The sequence below is a fragment of the Pristiophorus japonicus genome, unplaced genomic scaffold, assembly GCF_044704955.1.
Source record: "Pristiophorus japonicus isolate sPriJap1 unplaced genomic scaffold, sPriJap1.hap1 HAP1_SCAFFOLD_29, whole genome shotgun sequence".
Taxonomy (NCBI): Eukaryota; Metazoa; Chordata; class Chondrichthyes; family Pristiophoridae; genus Pristiophorus; species Pristiophorus japonicus.
This window is the reverse complement of record NW_027252668.1, coordinates 6,677,601-6,690,731: the sequence shown is the minus strand read 5'-3', so window position 1 is coordinate 6,690,731 and position 13,131 is coordinate 6,677,601. Positions and strand designations below refer to the sequence as shown.

At 51.6% G+C, this 13,131-nt stretch overlaps 2 long non-coding RNA genes across 7 annotated transcripts in view; one reads left to right on the top strand and one right to left on the bottom strand.

Moving 5' to 3' along the window:
- Window positions 1-9,101, bottom strand: part of LOC139248279 (uncharacterized) — a 66,167-nt gene extending 57,066 nt beyond the window's left edge. For 3 of the 4 annotated variants that reach the window (XR_011591032.1, XR_011591030.1, XR_011591028.1), the window contains exons 1-2: window positions 9,063-9,101; window positions 307-3,404 (exon numbers count right to left, since the gene is read on the bottom strand). This is a non-coding gene — a long non-coding RNA (uncharacterized lncRNA). The remainder of the gene's footprint in view (window positions 1-306; window positions 3,405-9,062) is intronic. The other variant, XR_011591029.1, reaches the window with a different exon arrangement.
- LOC139248280 (uncharacterized) overlaps window positions 1-13,131 on the top strand; it is a 37,283-nt gene that overhangs the window by 11,746 nt on the left and 12,406 nt on the right. For 2 of the 3 annotated variants that reach the window (XR_011591034.1, XR_011591033.1), the window contains exon 4: window positions 337-765. The exons of the other annotated variant lie outside the window; for it this stretch is intronic. This is a non-coding gene — a long non-coding RNA (uncharacterized lncRNA). Of the gene's footprint in view, window positions 1-336; window positions 766-13,131 lie in introns of those variants that run through there. 3 annotated transcript variants of the gene reach the window in all.

The following is a 13,131-nucleotide window of genomic DNA, read 5'->3' as shown; positions in this document are numbered from 1 at the left end:
CAGGTCTGTGGGCCAAGGCTCTGGGGGCTTCTCCAGGGTCTGTGACGTCCCACGTGGTCTCTGTGGCTTCTCAGGCTGCAGCGCAGAATGTGGGGACTCAGCATCAATCTGACTCAGGATTCATGACCAGAAGTTTTGGAGAAGTTTCACTTCTGTCTGGGGACCCTCCAGCAGTGACTCCCCCAGAGACAGGGCAGTTCGTGCATCACCTATAGTGTGCAGTATGTTCAGTGTCTGACCCTGAGCTGCCCCAGGGAGGGGCAGTGTGTGATGTCCCTGTGGGATGCAGTCTGTTCAGTGTCTAACCTGGATCTGCCCTCATTCCTCCTGCTCTAGGGGGCAGTCACGCTCCAATCAGGCTGAATTAATTGGAGGGACAGCGTCATCTACTGGCCAACGGCGGTATTTCAAGGCACATCATGTCCGGCTCCATCCCAGAGAAATCCAAAACCAACCTGCAGATTCAATTCATTTTATTATCAATTGTTTAACAAACTTTAGCTCCATTTGTTGCAGCTTTCAGTATTTGAGTAAAACCCTTTTGATATTTTGTATTGGTCTTCATGGTAGAAGATACTAAATACATCCCAATAATAGATAATCAAGGGGATATAGGGAGGGAGGAACTTAAAACATTAACTATCACTAAAGTAGTAGTACTCGGTAAAATAATGGGACTAAAGGTGGACAAATCCCCTGGAACTGGTGGCCTGCATCCTAGGGTCTTAAAAGAAGTGGCTGCAGAGATAGTGGATGCATTGGATGAAATCTGCCAAAACTCCCTGGATTGTGGAGAGATCTCAGCGGTTTGGAAAACCACAAATGTAACATTCCTATTTAAAAAGGGAGGGAGATAGAAAACAGGAAACTATAGACTAGGTACCCTAACATCTGTTGCTGGGAAAAAGCTGGAGTCCATTGTTAAGGAAACAGTAGTGGGACATTTGGAAAAGCATAATACAGACAAGCAGAGTCAGCATGATTTTAATGAAAGGGAAATCATGTTTGACAAATTTGCTGGAGTTCTCGGAGGATGTAATGAGCAGGGTGGATAAGGGGGAACCAATGGATGTGGGGTATTTGGATTTCCAAGAGGCTTTCGATAAGGTACCATATAACAGGTGACTGCACGATAAAAGTTCACGGGGTTGGAAGTAATATATTAGCATGGATAGAGGATTGGCTAACTAACAGAGACAGAGTCGGAATAAATGGATCATTTTCCGGTTGACAAACGGTGACTAATGGGGTGCCACAGGGATCGGTGCTGGGTCCTCAATTATTTCCAATCTATAATCATGACTTGGATGAAGGGACAGAGTGTAATGTGGCCAAGTTTGCTGATGATACAAAGATGAATGAGAAAGCAAATTGAAGGAGGACACAAAGAATCTGCAAATGGATGTAGACAGGCTTAGTGAGTGATCTAATATTTGGCAGATTGAGTATAATGTGGGAAAGTGCAAGGTTATCCACTTTGGCAGGAAAAATAAAAATACAATTTATTATTTAAATAATAGAGATATTACAAAATGCTGCAGTACAGAGGGACCTCGGTGTCCTTGTGTGTGAAACACAAAAAGTTAATGTGCAGGTTCAGCAAGTAATTATGAAGCCAATAGAAATGTTGGCCTTTATTTTATTGCAAGGGGGATGGAGTATAAAAGCAGGGAAGTACTGCTATAATTGTACAGGGTATTGGTGAGGCCACACCTAGAGTACTGCGTACAGTTTTGATCTCCTTATTTAAGGAGGAATATACTTGCATTGGAGAAGCTTCACTAGTTTGATTCCTGAGATGAAGGGGTTGACTTATGGGGATAGGTTGAGCAGGTTGGGCCTACACACATTGGAGTTTAGAAGAATCAGAGGTGATCTTATTAAAATATGATACTGAGGGGATTCGACAAGGTCGATGCAGAGGATGTTTCCACTCGTGGGGGAATCTAGAATTAGGGGCATAGTTTAAGAATAAGGGGTCGCTGATTTAGAACTGAGATGAGGGGAAATTTCTTCTCTGAGGGTCGTGAATCTTTCACTATCCCAGAGAGCTGTGGAGGCTGGGTCATTGAATATATTTAAGATGGAGACAGCCAGATTTTTGAGCAATAAGAGAGTGAAGGGTTATGGGGAGCAGGCAGGCAAGTGGAGCTGTGCCCAAGATCAGATCAGCCATGATCTTATTAAATGGCGGAGCAGGTTCGAGTGACCAATGGCCTACTCCTGCTCCTATTTCTTATGTTGTTTTAAAGAGTGAGGTATGGATGCAGACACAATCAGCATTATTTTTTTATCTCACCCTTTTCCCGTTGATTAATTGGTCAAATATTCCTAATATTAAACTCCAGCCCAGTTATAGGGGTAATTAATATCAGCAGAAAGAAAGCCCAACTGTCGGAATGGACACGATTCAGTCTGGGACAACAGCAGAATCCAAACCCTGCAGTCACTTGTGAAGTCGCTGGTGTATCAGCAGCCTGGATGATCGAGTGAATCCCTTCCCACACACTGAGCAAATGAACGGCCTCTCCCCAGTGTGAACTCACTGGTGTCTCAGCAGGTGGGATGACCGAGTGAATCCCTTCCCACACACAGTGCAAATGAACGGCCTCTCCCCAGTGTGAACTCACTGGTGTCTCAGCAGGTGGGATGACCGAGTGAATCCCTTCCCACACTCGGAGCAGGTAAACGGCCTCTCCCCAGTGTGAACTAGCTGGTGTATCAGCAGGTTGGATAACTGAGTGAATCCCTTCCCACACTCGGAGCAAGTAAACAGCCTCTCCCCAGTGTGAACTCACTGGTGTCTCAGCAGGTTGGATGAAGCAGTGAATCCTTTCCCACATTCAGAGCAGGTGAACGGCCTCTCCCCAGTGTGTACTCGCTGATGTATCAACAGGTTGGATGACAGAGTGAATCCTTTCCCACACTCAGAGCAAGTGAACGGTCTTTCCCCAGTGTGACTGTGCTGATGTACTTCCAGCTGACACGGGTAATTGAATCCCTTCCCAGTCTCCACATTCCCACGGTTTCTCCATGGTGCGGGTGTCCTTGTGTCTCTCCAGGTTGGACGATCAGTTGAAGCCTTGTCCACACACAGAACACGTGTACGGTTTCTACCCGCTTTCAATGCTGCGATGTTTTGTCAGTCTGTGTAACTGGTTAAAGCTCTTTCCAGTCAGTGCACTGGAACACTCTCACTTGTGTGTGTGTGTGTGTGTGTCTCAGTGCTTCCCCAGTCACACCGATGTTTGAAATCTGTTCCCACAGACAGAACAGACAAACTTTTCTCCTTCCACATTCAAAGGCCGATGAAATTCAGGACCGAGAAATCGAGTGATTCCGTCCGATCTTGACATGATGTTTAGTTTGAGTTTCCCATCTGCAAATCCTCCCCTTTTGATACCCTGGAAAAGGTGTTACAAAAATCATTACTGCAAGTACGGGACAGAAATACACCTGTTCCTGCAAAGCTATAAATCCCTGCCCCATACACTCTTCCCCCTCCCTGTCCTGAAATTCAAACACATCGCACGTCTGAAGGCAGCTTGTCCTCCGCTCCCAATTATAATCACCAATTCTGGCTGGGTTCAGTTCTACACTCACTGGTTCCCCTCCCTCTCCTCCCCTGAAGGTGCTAACTCTGGCTGGGTTCAGTTCTACACTCACTGGTTCCCCTCCCTCTCCTCCCCTGAAGGTGCTAACTCTGGCTGGGTTCAGTTCTACACTCACTGGTTCCCCTCCCTCTCCTCCCCTGAAGGTGCTAACTCTGGCTGGGTTCAGTTCTACACTCACTGGTTCCCCTCCCCTGAAGGTGCTATCTCTGGCTGGGTTCAGTTCTACACTCACTGGTTCCCCTCCCCTGAAGGTGCTGACTCTGGCTGGGTTCAGTTCTACACTCACTGGTTCCCCTCCCCTGAAGGTGCTGACTCTGGCTGGGTTCAGTTCTACATTCACTGGTTCCCCTCCCCTGAATGTGCTGACTCTGGCTGTGTTCAGTTCTACACTCACTGGTTCCCCTCCCCCGAAGGTGCTGACTCTGGCTGGGTTCAGTTCTACACTCACTGGTTCCCCTCCCCTGAAGGTGCTGACTCTGGCTGTGTTCAGTTCTACATTCACTGGTTCCCCTCCCCTGAAGGTGCTGACTCTGGCTGGGTTCAGTTCTACATTCACTGGTTCCCCTCCCCTGAAGGTGCTGACTCTGGCTGTGTTCAGTTCTACACTCACTGGTTCCCCTCCCCTGAAGGTGCTGACTCTGGCTGGGTTCAGTTCTACACTCACTGGTTCCCCTCCCCTGAAGGTGCTGACTCTGGCTGGGTTGTCACTAGAGTCTGTACGATAGAAGCCAATTGATTCATCTTGTTAGTTAATGCTTTCATTTCATCTCTAGTGGCACCAACCTTACTGGGTGATGGGGATCTGTAGAGGGTGGGGTGGGGGCGGACGTGGATCCTGTCTTCCTTGTCCCGAACACTTGTTTCTATCCCAGCAATCTTTTGAATAGTGTCCGACTTTCCCACAACAATAACATGTTACTATTGGTCTACCAGGTAGTGTGGAGGGGACAGTGCGTGGTCCCTCCACAATGTCCACGAGTGTCACTGGGTTTTTCACCTGGGTTTGGGCATTAACATTTCGTAGGATATCAACCCAGGGTGCATCGAATGCATTACTGAGGGAGGAACGCAACGAGGCCTGGATTTTGGCCAGATAGACTTCGTAAAACATTTTTCCCATCTGCTGCATTGTTTGCCGGATTTCCCTGTACCATCTCACAGATAGTATACAGTCTATCTGCAAATGCATGTGGACTCTCATTCAGACCTTCTTGTGTCTGATGAAACTTCCCTACCAAGTCTATGTTGTTTATTGTAAAAGCAGTGGGATAGCCGTTACCAGATCTTTGAGTGGAGTAAGAATATTGAAATTAAGAAAAGGGAGGTTGACTGGTAATTCCTCCGTCATGGCAGACATAATGACATTCTTCATGTCGCTATCTTCAAAGGTGGGATGATAATTACAGAACGCGACCAGACGCTGTCTTAATTCTATGGGGTAGGATTGTGGATTTATTGGCCCTAACTGCTTGACACAGGCTTGCAACTGATTAAAATGTAAAGGCTGAGAACGTTGATACACTCCTGCCCACGGGAGTGCCGGTGGGACAGCACCATCAACACCTGCCACAGTGTCAGCTGGTGGTGGGTTGGGGGTGACTTCAGTTCTAGTCACGATATTAACTGGTTTTTGGATAGCCGGGGGTTCGAGCGGAACCTTTTTCTCATCCTTTATAATTGTTGTGTCATTGTTACCAGAGGGTGGTGGGGTATTTAGCATAAAGGGAGCGGGGAGGAATGGATAGAAATTTCCTCCGGAACTCGCCAAACTCTCATTAAGGTCTGAGTCGGTATCTTCCATCATTACTGTGGCTACTACACTTTTTACTCCCAACTGCTTTTCTAACTGTCGGATTGTAGCCTGACAAGGTTGGTGGTCTGCCTCTCTTTGGGGTCGATGCAATGCCTCCCTTATGGCTCCCCGTGAAGCCTCTAATTGTTTGGTGAGTCGGCTAATGTTTACATTGCAGCCCTGTCCTGTCCTGTCAGTTTCTGGTAAAGGAGTATGTATCTATCTGTGCACCCTTCAGTCTCTGGTATGGTTATTGATGTTTCCGGCAGCCGGGTAATGTCCCTTTGGAATTTTCTATTCCTTCCTGGCACTTTGGTTGGCTCAGGCTTTCCAAAGTTTACTACCCAGCCTTTCTTGCCTTTGACCCTTGATTAGTCATCCTTCGTTGTTTTCCTGTTTTAAACTCTTTTAGTCTGGGACTTTCTACTCTTGGTTACTGTTTTTGTCTGTTTGGGATTCCCTCCTCCCCTATTTGTTATATCTGGGTTGCTGGGGCTGTGTGGACACTTACACCTTAGTTGTGTCGGTCGGTCTGTGTCCTCCGATTTTATTAAATTAACAATTTGTGAATTTATTGGCTATGTTTCGGTTGTATTGGGGTGGGGAAGGGGGTTTGTTACAGTTATTTGTTGCTGGAAAAGGGGTCTGTTATTTAATTATCAGGCTAGTAGCAAGCGGTGGCTTGCCGCGCTTTGTTCTGGCCCTTTATATTGCCGAGTTTGTTAATTTGAAAAAATTCTAAAACATTTTGATTTTGATTGTTGTGTGGTTGTACCTTGTTGCAGGGTACTGGTTAGGGTTTGTGGGGGGGCTCTTAATTTTTGTGGCTTTTGGGAATCCTTTGGACTGTTCGACTCCATGTTAGTTTTGTTTGGCCTAGTGCCGAGCAAAGCATCTGGTATGGAAGTATATATCCATCTGTGTGCCTGTCAGTCTTTGGTCTGGGAGTATGTATCTATCTCTGTGCCTGTCAGTCTGTGCTATGGGTGTGTATATCTATCTCAATGCAAGTCTGTCTCTGGTAGGGAGTATGTATCTGTCGACATAAGAAATAGGAGCAGGAGTAGGCCACACAGTCCCTCGAGCCTGCACCGCCATTTAATACGATCATGGCTGATCCATTCATGCGCTCAACTCCACTTCCCTGCCTACTCCCCATAACTCCTTATCGGTGAAGAAACTGTCTATCTGTCTTAAATTTGTTCAATGACCCAGCTTCCACAGCTCTCTGAAGCAGCGAATTCCACAGATTTACAACCCTCAGAAGAAATTCCTTCTCATCTCAGTTTTAAATGGGCGGTCCCTTATTCTATGATTATGCCCTCTAGTTCTACTCTCTCCTATCAGTGGAAACATCATCTCTGCATCCACCTTGTCAAGTCCCCTCATAATCTTATACATTTCGATAAGATCACCTCTCATTCTTCTGAATTCCAATGAACTGAGGCCCAACCTTCCCTCAGAAGTCAACCCCCTCATCTCCGGAATCAACTTAGTGAACCTTCTCTGAACTGCCTCCAAAAGCAAGGATATTCTTTCTTAAATATGCAAACCAAAACTGAATGCAGAAATCCAGGTGTGGCCTCACCAATATAACTGCAGCAAGACTGCCCTGCTTTTATATTCCATCCCCTTTGCAATAAAGGCAAAGATTCCATTGGCCTTCCTGATCACTTGCTTGTACCTGCATACTAATCTTTTGTGTTTCATGCACCAGGATCCCCAGGTCCCGCTGTACTGCAGCACTATGCAATTTTTCTCCATTTAAATGACTTACTCTTCGATTTTTTTCTGCCAGTGCATAACCTCACACTTTCCAACATTATACGCCATATATCCCCAGGATACTCAACGATGTCTCCTCAGCCCCCGGCTCTCTCTCCCCCCGGGACACTCACCCTCAGCCCCCGGGACACTCACCCTCAGCCCCCAGGATACTCACCCTCAGCCCCCGGCTCTCTCTCCCCCCGGGACACTCACCCTCAGCCCCGGGACACTCACCCTCAGCTCTCTCTCCCTCTCCCCCCGGGACACACACCCTCAGCCCCCGGTTCCCTCTCCCCCCGGGACACACACCCTCAGCCCCCGGGACACTCACCCTCAGCCCCCAGGATACTCACCCTCAGCCCCCGGCTCTCTCTCCCCCCGGGACACTCACCCTCAGCCCCGGGACACTCACCCTCAGCTCTCTCTCCCTCTCCCCCCGGGACACACACCCTCAGCCCCCGGTTCCCTCTCCCCCCGGGACACACACCCTCAGCCCCCGGTTCCCTCTCCCCCGGGACACACACCCTCAGCCCCCGGTTCCCTCTCCCCCCGGGACACACACACTCAGCCCCCGGTTCCCTCTCCCCCCGGGACACACACCCTCAGCCCCCGGGACACACACCCTCAGCCCCCGGTTCCCTCTCCCCCCGGGACACTCACCCTCAGCCCCCGGCTCCCTCTCCCCCCGGGACACTCACCCTCAGCCCCCGGCTCCCTCTCCCCCGGGACACTCTCCCTCTCCCCCCGGGACACTCACCCTCAGCCCCCGGTTCCCTCTCCCCCCGGGACACTCACCCTCAGCCCCCGGGACACTCACCCTCAGCCCCCAGTTCCCTCTCCCCCGGGACACTCACCCTCAGCTCCCTCTCCCCCCGGGACACTCACCCTCAGCCCCCGGCTCCCTCTCCCCCGGGGCACTCACCCTCTCCCCCCGGGACACTCACCCTCAGCCCCCGGCTCCCTCTCCCCCCGGGACACTCACCCTCAGCCCCCGGCTCCCTCTCCCCCCGGGACACTCATCCTCAGCCCCCGGCTCCCTCTCCCCCCGGGACACTCACCCTCAGCCCCCGGCTCCCTCTCCCCCCGGGACACTCACCCTCAGCCCCCGGCTCCCTCTCCCCCCGGGACACTCACCCTCAGCTCCCGGCTCCCTCTCCCCCCGGGACACTCACCCTCAGCCCCCGGCTCCCTCTCCCCCCGGGACACTCACCCTCAGCCCCCGGCTCCCTCTTCCCCCCCGGGACACTGACCCTCAGCCCCCGGCTCCCTCTCCCCCCGGGACACTCACCCTCAGCCCCCGGCTCCCTCTCCCCCCCCGGGACACTGACCCTCAGCCCCCGGCTCCCTCTCCCCCCGGGACACTCACCCTCAGCCCCCGGCTCCCTCTCCCCTCCCCGGGACACTGACCCTCAGCCCCCGGGACACTCACCCTCAGCCCCCGGGACACTCACCCTCAGCCCCCGGCTCCCTCTCCCCCGGGACACTCACCCTCTCCCCCCGGCTCCCTCTCCCCTCCCCGGGACACTCACCCTCAGCCCCCGGGACACTCACCCTCAGCCCCCGGGACACTCACCCTCAGCCCCCGGCTCCCTCTCCCCTCCCCGGGACACTGACCCTCAGCCCCCGGGACACTCACCCTCAGCCCCCGGGACACTCACCCTCAGCCCCCGGCTCCCTCTCCCCCGGGACACTCACCCTCTCCCCCGGGACACTCACCCTCAGCCCCCGGCTCCCTCTCCCCCGGGACACTCACCCTCTCCCCCCGGGACACTGACCCTCAGCCCCCGGCTCCCTCTCCCCCCGGGACACTCACCCTCAGCCCCCGGCTCCCTCCCCCCCCGGGACACTCACCCTCAGCCCCCGGCTCCCTCTCCCCCCGGGACACTCACCCTCAGCCCCCGGACACGCTCCCTTCGCTGGCTTTCCGCCATTTTGATTTTTCCTTCACCAACTGTCAACATCCGGGACATGCGCAGAGCGCGCTCAGCGAGTCAAACGTGATCCATCGCGACTATTGGGTGCAAGCAGCTGATTGATGGCTCGCTGCACCAATCATGACCCGGCACAGCTCGACAAGCGCCCCGCCCACTCCCACAGTCGGAGGCGGGGCCACTCCCAGTCACGTGGCTCCTGATTTGAATCCGCGCCGCACTTTACTGGTCTGACCGCAAGTGACGTCCGTAACCCAGCAACGCAAGTTGTGTGACGTCGGTAACCTGGCAACTAGTCTGTGTGACGTCATGTAAACTGGCACCAGGGGTGGGGCGGGGAGGGCCCGAGCCCACAGGATGGCGGTTGGTGCGTTTACCTGTGTGTGTGATATATGTCTGTGTACGGGCTGTGTGTGTGTTTGGGGGATGTCTCTACCTGTGTGTGTGATATATGTCTGTTATATATGTGTGTCTGTGTACACGTGTGTCTATATTTGTGTCTCTGTATCTGTGCTCTCCCGGCCCCTTTATCCGGACCTTTCTAAATACTATTCAGTACCAATACCTCGGGAGCCTCCTATCAACAAGAGCAGACATTGACGACGAGATCCAACACCGCCTCCAGTGCGCCAGTGCAGCCTTCGGCCGCCTGAGGAAAAGAGTGTTTGAAGACCGGGCCCTCAAATCCACCACCAAGCTCATGGTCTACAGGGCTGCAGTAATACCCGCCATCCTGTATGGCTCAGAGACATGGACCATGTACAGTAGACACCTCAAGTCGCTGGAGAAATACCACCAACGATGTCTCCGCAACATCCTACAAATCCCCTGGGAGGACAGACGCACCAACGTCAGTGTTCTTGATCAGGCCAACATCCCCAGCATTGAAGCACTGACAACACTCGACCGGCTCCGCTGGGCAGGCCACATAGTTCGCATGCCTGACACGAGACTCCCAAAGCAAGCGCTCTACTCGGGACTCCTTCACGGCAAATGAGCCAAAGGTGGGCAGAGGAAACATTACAGGGACACCCTCAAAGCCTCCCTGAGAAAGTGCAACACCCCCACTGACACCCAGGAGACCCTGGCCAAAGATCGCCCTCAGTGGAGGAAGCAAATCCGGGAGGGCGCTGAGCACCCCGAGTCTCATCGCCGAGAGCACACAGAAATCAAACGCAGGCAGCGGAAAGAGCGTGCGGAAAACCTGTCCCACCTGTGATAGGGACTGTGGTTCTCGTATTGAACTGTTCAATCGCCTTAGGACTCATTTTTAGATTGGAAGTCTTCCCCGATTCCGCAGGACTGCCTGTGATGATTATGACTGTATACGGGCTTGTGTCTGTGTTTGAGGGGATGTCTCTACCTGTGCTTATATGTGTGTCTGTGTGTACGGCGTGTGTCCATATTTGTGTCTCTGTATCAGTGTTCCCCCTGCCCCTTTATCCGTACCATTCTAAATACTATTCGGTACCAATGTGTCTGGGCCAATCACTTCCCCAGAAAGTGCTGAGTTGTCACTTTAATTTGGTGCATTCTCATGAATTTGATTCCTTTCTTTATTCGTTCTCCAGATGTGGGTGGCGCTCTCCAGGCCAGCATTTATTGCCCATCCCTAACCGCCCCTGAGAAGGTGAAAATGAGCCACCTTCTTGAACCGCTGCAGTCAGTGTGGTGAAGGTGCTCTCACAGTGCTGTTCGGGAGGGAGTTCCAGGATTTTGTCCCAGCGACAATGAAGGAACGGCCGATATATTTCCAAATCAGGATGGTGTGTGACTCGGAGATGGAACATGGAAGTGATGGTGTTCCCATGTGCCTGCTGCCTTTGTCCTTCTAGGTGGTAGAGGTTGCGGGTTTGGGAGGTGCTGGCGAAGAAGCCTTGGTGAGTTGCTGCAGTGCATCTTGTAGATGTTACACACTGCAGCCAAGTTGTGCCAGTGGTGGAGGGAGTTGATGTTTTAAGGTGGTGGATGGGGTGTCAATCAAGCGGGCTGCTTTGTCCTGGATGGTGTCGAGCTTCCCGAGTGTTGTTGGAGCTGCGCTCATCCAGGCAATTGGAGAGTATTCCATCACACACCTGACATGTGCCTTGTAGATGGTGAAAGGCTTTGGAGAGTTAGGACAGACACTCACCGCAGAATACCCAGCCTCTGACCCGCTCTTGTTGCCACAGTATTTACGTGGCTGCTCGAGTTAAGTTTCTGGTCAATGGTGACCCCCAGGATATTGATGGTGGGGGATTCTGCGCTGTTAATGAAGTTGACTGTCAAGGGCCGGTAGACTGTCACTTGTTGGAGGTAGTCATTGCCTGATATATGTTTTGCGTGAAAATTACTTGCCACTTATCAGCTCGAACCTGAATGTCGCCCAGCTCTTGCTGCATGCGGGCATGGACTGCTCCATTATCTGAGGAGTTGCGAATAGAACTGAACTCTGTGCAATCATCAGTGAACATCCCCACTTCTGACCTTATGATGGAGGGAAGGTCATTGATGAAGCAGCTGAAGAGTGTTGGGCCGAGCACACTGCCCGGAGAAACTCTTGCAGCAATGTCCTGGGGCTGAGATGATTGACCTCCAATAACCACAGCCATCTTCCTTTCTGCTAGTTATGAGTCCAGTCTTTTTTCGTATGGTAGCAGCAAAGCAAATCAAACGTCACTATCCAAGTTGGTTACCCAGGCCAAAGCTTCCGATGTAACAGCATGGATATCTTGTAGGCTTCCTGCAAATTTCCTCTGAGGGCAGTGCTCAATGATTTGCTCCAGGACCTGATTAGGAGCTCCACAGTCACATGATGGGGATGCTTTACTCTTCCACCTATGGAGAAGGTGGCAGCATCTACGATGACCAGTTCTGAGGCGGTTGATGGTTGCCCAATGTTTGTGAGGAATATTTGATCCTTCAGGTTGTACTCTGGGGTGTTCTATAAGGAATCCATTCTGTATGTCGCAGTTCTTCCAGGCATTTCACTATTGGTCATCAAGGCTGTGGGGAGATCGCTGAAGGGCTTCAGGGATGATCCAAAATGGCCTCTAGATGTGAGACGGGCTGGTGGTAGGTTATTCAAGTCGGCCTGGATCGACATGTCTTTGCTGGTGTAGAGGTGCTGACATACGGAGGGTTTGAGCATTTGCTCCCCATGTGGATCCGGCGACTTTCTGGATCAAGTTGATCTGACTCTTTAGTTTCTTCTATAGGTTCTGGAGATGTTGTATATATGACAGGGTACGATCAAGCGTGACTCCTAAATAGGAGGGAGTTTTTGGGCATGGTTTACCTCTGCGCCGCAAAAGGGGACTTTCAAAGATTGGTAATGTCGAGGTGGCTGCCTTTTACGGGTTTGGCCAGAGTCGCCATCAAGGGAAGTAGGCCTTCATCCTCTGTAAATCACTGCTCAGGACCCATTCAATGATGGACAGTATTGTGTTCCTAACACAGATGAGACTGCACACAGGGAGGTTAAAGTAACAGTGACCTCAGTCTTTAATAAGACACTCCAGAGAGAGGAACAGGCATTAGGGGCCGGCTTATATATAGTGCTCCCAAGGGATGCTGGGATCCCTTGGGATTTCAGGGAATGAGCTCCCTGGTGGCGGAATATGGGAGTGCATGCTTTACAGATACACAACAGACAGATGTGTGTTTTGCATGGCCAAGGCAATGTCATCAACGTATATGAACTTGCGGGTCTCTGTTTTGGGCAGATCACTGGTGTAAACGTTGAATAATATGGGTGCCAGGACACAACCTGTGGGAGTCCGTTGTTCAATGTCCTACATCTGCGCTTCTGAGTGCCAGAGTACACATGGAAGTGTCGGTTGCTAAGCATGGAGTTGAGGAGATGGATCGTTGTTGTGCAGGGTAAAATGATGCAGAGCTTGAAAAGCAGTGCATGCTTCCATACTGTGTCATACCCCACTGACAGGTCCACGAGTGCTACGGCAGTCTTAAACTGGCACTGGAAGCCTGCTTCGATGTGTGTTAGTAAAGCTACCACTTGGTCGCAGCAGTTACAGCCACTCCGGAA